We start from the raw sequence: 4,627 nt of genomic DNA on the forward strand, positions 1-4,627 counted from the left end.
TGCACAATCCTAAGTGCTGGGAGCATGGATGGGCTACAATGCCCTGCCCAGAAACATCTTCTTTGAAGAGGAGATTTGAGACTGGGTCTTACCCTTTAGCCCAGGCTGCCCTAGAACTTTCTATGTGCCCCAGGACTTCAATGGCCACAGGCCAGTCCAATAGAGGCAATTCCCCGATTGAGGCTCCCTCAACCCAGGTGTGTCAAGTTGACACTAAAGCTATCCAGAACAGCAACCCTTTCCTTCACATTTCATTCAGTAACAGTTATTGGAGTGCCTACCTCATGTGACCCAGGACAGCAAGTTCAGCCCTTCTTGGGTCCTCATGGCTGGAGCTGAGCGCAAGGAGTTTTGTTCTTCCGACCATGGAGTTATCAGCTGCACGTCTCCTAGACACCTGTGATGCCAGTATTCTCCATGTGCATGGAAAAGTGGTTCTAATTTGGGTGGCGAAGAGGTTGAAACAGAGTGTGAAGCCAAACCAAAATGAGTAAGAATGAGAGAGCAAGAGAGAGAGAGAGAGACAGACAGACAGACAGAGACAGAGAGACACAGAGAGACAGAGATAGAAATTTGCTTCTTGTTTCCAATAGATCTCTGGCTTTCCATCTCATGAGCCAATAAACTCCCTCTTGTTTAAATTAATTTAAATGAATTGCTTCTTTTGTATCTAAAAGACTATTGATTATACAGAGCTGGTACCGGAAATGGGGTGTTGTGAGCTGGGATGCAGCTCAGTGGTAGAGAACTTCCCAGCATGTGAAAGACCTCCTCGGATTCAATCCCTGGAAAGGTAAAGAGGAGGAAGAGCAAGAAGAGGAGAATGAGGATAAGGAGGAGGAACAGAAGAAGGGGGAGGAGGAATGGGATGTTGTAAACAACAGAATTTAAAAAGAGAACCCACCCAAGTAGTATGAAGAGAAATGAGAAACCATTTCTTCCAGCCTGGGTTATCCTGGACCCTCTGATTGTTCTTCAGGGCTCACTCTACCTCCCTAGTGGTACTAGTGTTTTTAGAGACTGCATAGAAAAACGTCTACTTCTCAATGAGATAGTCTTCTGTGGTCAGCACAACACTGTGAGATAACAGTACTCTTTCTTTTAAACTGGACTGTTAGAAAAGGATGGATAAAATTATTTTGTTAAGAAAGATCCAAAGTCCCAGCACACAGGATGGCTAAGGCAGGTGGATATCTATGAGTTTGAGATCAGTCTGGTCTACAAAGTGAGTTCCAAGTCAGCCAGGGCCACATAGTGAGCCCCTGATTCCATAAAAAGAAAAGAAAGCGGGGTATGGTGGCACGCGCCTTTAATCCCAGCACTTAGGAGGCAGAGGCATGTGGATCTTTGTGAGTTCTAGGCCAGCCTGGTCTACATAGTGAGTTCCAGAATAGCTGGGGCTACAAGGAGACCCTGTCTCAAAAAAAGACCCCCCCCAAAAAAAAAGAAAAAAGAAAAGAAAGATTCAGATTCAGGGCTGGGGCTGAGGCTCAATTGATATAGACCACTTCCTTGACATATATGAAACCCTGATTTTGATTTCCAGAACATTAAAAAAAATTAAGTTTTAAAAATATTTTATTTATTATTTTTATTTTATGTGTATGTGTATATTACCTGTGTGTAGGTAAGTGCACCTGTGTCGTGCAGTGCCCACAGAGGACAGAAGAGGCTGTTGGATCCCCTGGAACTGGAGTTAAGGACAAAAAAAGAACCTGGGTCTTCTGCAAGAACAGTCAGTGTTCTTAACTGCTGAGCCATCTCTCCAGCCCCAGTAAGTTTTTTTAAATGATTCAATCTGGAGAGCTGGCTCAGTGGTTAAGAATACTGTCTGCTCTTGCAGAGGACCTGAGTTCTGTTCCTAGCACCCACAAGGTAGCTAACAACCTTCCATAACTCCAGTTCCAGGGATCTGATGCCCTCTTTTGGCCTCCACAGGCATTGTGTGCATGTGGTACACTTACATATATGCAGGCAAAACACTCATGCGCAAAAAATAAAAATAAATTAACTTAAAAAATCCAGTCTGCTTGTGGCCAGTGATCCTTTATGACTACCGAGGCAAGTGTGTGCAGCTTGCAGTTACAAGTGCTGTTTTCTTTCCTGCATCATAGACAGGAAGAGCCAAGAGAACGAGCCATTCTGCCTATAATCTGCTTTCTGTTTTCTGTCCCTCTGTTCTACTTCCTCAGTGTGGGCTAACTCTCCTAATAGTCCCACCAGCCCTTATGGCTGACAGGAACTCCAGGGACTGATTTTCCCTGCTGAACAGCAGTAAGAAAAAGCAATCCTTGTCTTAGCGTTCCCAGAAAACATCCTGTGATTCACTCTGACTGGGCTTCCACAGTCATAAGCAATCATCTTGACTCTGGAGCTGGAAATACACCGACTGACACACTCCTAGACATGGGAGTATAAATGATCCCAGATTAAATGTCCTGACTAAGAACAGGATGGCAGAGATAGCTCTTCAAAGGAGATTCAGGGTCTCACTCTCTTTATTTTTTCCTTGGATACTGGGGATGGTATCTAGGGCTTTGAGCATTCTAGGCAGGTACTCTATCACTGAGCAATAGCCCCATCCCCAAGATCTCAATCTGTGAACCCCAGATGTTCTTATACCGTGGGAGACTTTTAACCTAAAGAGTAGATAGACAGGCAGAGTTTCTAGACCCATTGCTAAGACAGAAACTACTACAACCAGGTTCAGAATCAAATTTCACGACCAAGGCAATTTTTGGCATTGCTTCCTTGCACATGGCATCCCCAGAAATTGAAATGGCAGACAGCCAAGTGTGTGTCATCAGAGAAATCCCAACCCTGGCAAATAGGGACCTCTGATTGCCCAGCTCTGAGGTTGTTCCAACCCTAATGCCAGGAGGATGTGGGACACTTGAGCAGGACTCTAAACCCTCCCAGGTCTGCCTGTGGAAGACAAAGCTGAGATGAATCCAGACTGGCCCGATTCTGAACCAATAAGATTCATCTGGTCTGGTATAGGTGGACCATTACGTGTTATTTTACCTTTTTCCTTTTGTATATTAAAAACATAAGTTGGGGCCAGTGAGATGGTTCAGAGGATGAAGGTACTTGCCACCAAGCCTGATGACCTGAGTTTGATCCCTGGCCTTTACATGGTAAAGGGAAAAAACCAACTTTTGAAAGTTGCCCTCTGACCTCCACAGGAGTACTGCAGCACACACGCAACAACCACATTCACCACATACATCATACACATACAAACATACACATATATATACATATATATGTTGTTATGGTTTGAATATTTGTCTCCTTTGAAATTTACATTTAAACTAGACTGTCATTGCAGTAGTGGTGGTGGACAATGGAGCCTTTACGTGGTGATTCAAAAGGGTGAATGCCTTTCTCACAGTTGTAGATTAGATATCACAAGAGTGGGTTGTCTTTGGGCTGGAGAGATTGCTCAGTGGTTAAGAGCACTGTCTATTCTTGCAGAGGACCCAGGTTCAGTTCCCAGTGCCCATAGGTGGCTAACAACCATCTGAAACTCTAGTTCCAGAGGATCTGGTGGACTCTTCTGGCCTCCATGAGCATTGCATGTATGGGTGTACCTACATACATGCAGGCAAACCACTTATACGCATAAATGAATTTTTTTTAAAATTGTGGGTCTGGCTCCCATTCTTCTAGCCATTGCAGTGCATTGAGCTCCATAGAGACAGCACTGGGGCAAATGAGAGCCGGATGGGCACTGGGTGACTCTGTGCCTCTCTGAGGAAAACAACTGAATCTGGGCAAAGGAGATCCTGAGAAGCCGAGAGGCAAAATGTCATCGTATGCATTCCTTGTGCAAACTTGCCGGGAGGAGCACAAGAAGAAGCACCTGACGCTTCAGTCAACTTCTCAGAGTTTTCCAAGAAGTGCTCAGAGAGGTGGAAGACCGTGTCTGCTAAAGAAAAAGGAAAGTTTGAAGACAGGGCAAAGGCTGACAAGGCTCGTCATGAGAGAGAAATGAAAACCTATATCCCTCCTAAAGGGGAAACAAAAAAGAAGTTCAAAGATCCCAACGCACCCAAGAGGCCTCCTTCGGCTTTCTTCCTGTTCTGAGCATCGCCCCAAATCAAAGGAGAGCGTCCCGGCTTATCTGTTGGGGATGTTGCAAAGAAACTGGGAGGGATGTGGAGCAGCACTGCTGCAGAGGACAAGCAGCCTTAGGAGAAGAAGGCCGCCGGGCTGAAGGAGAAACACGGAAAGGATATTGCTGCCTAGAGAGCTGAAGGAAAACCTGATGCTGCAAAAAGGGGGTTGTCAAGGCTGAAAAGAGCAAGAAAAAGAAGGAAGAGGAGGAGGATGAAGAAGACGAAGATGACAAATAAGATTTAACCCCCTGTACACAACTCACTCCTTTTAGAGAAAAAAATTGAAATGTAAGGCTGTGTAAGATTTGTTTTTAAACTGTACAGTGTCTTTTTTTGTATAGTTAATGCACTACCAAATGTGTCTTTAGATAGCCCTGTCCTGGTGGTACTTTCAACAGCCACTAACCTTGCCTGGTACAGTGTGGGGTTGTAAACCGGCATGGAAATTTAAAGCAGGGTCTTGGTGCACAGCACGGATTAGTTATATGTGGGGACGGTAGTTTTTC

At 44.9% G+C, this 4,627-nt stretch overlaps 1 pseudogene across 1 annotated transcript; it reads left to right on the forward strand.

The window, feature by feature from the left end:
- Positions 1-365: 365 nt before the first annotated feature.
- LOC103738437 lies at positions 366-4,358 on the forward strand (annotated as a pseudogene). The gene is made up of 2 exons (XR_001872561.1): positions 366-408; positions 3,759-4,358. The product of XR_001872561.1 is annotated as a high mobility group protein B1 pseudogene (transcript).
- Positions 4,359-4,627: the final 269 nt, after the last annotated feature.

The sequence above is a fragment of the Nannospalax galili genome, unplaced genomic scaffold, assembly GCF_000622305.1.
Source record: "Nannospalax galili isolate Female #2095 unplaced genomic scaffold, S.galili_v1.0 scaffold95, whole genome shotgun sequence".
NCBI lineage: Eukaryota > Metazoa > Chordata > Mammalia > Rodentia > Spalacidae > Nannospalax > Nannospalax galili.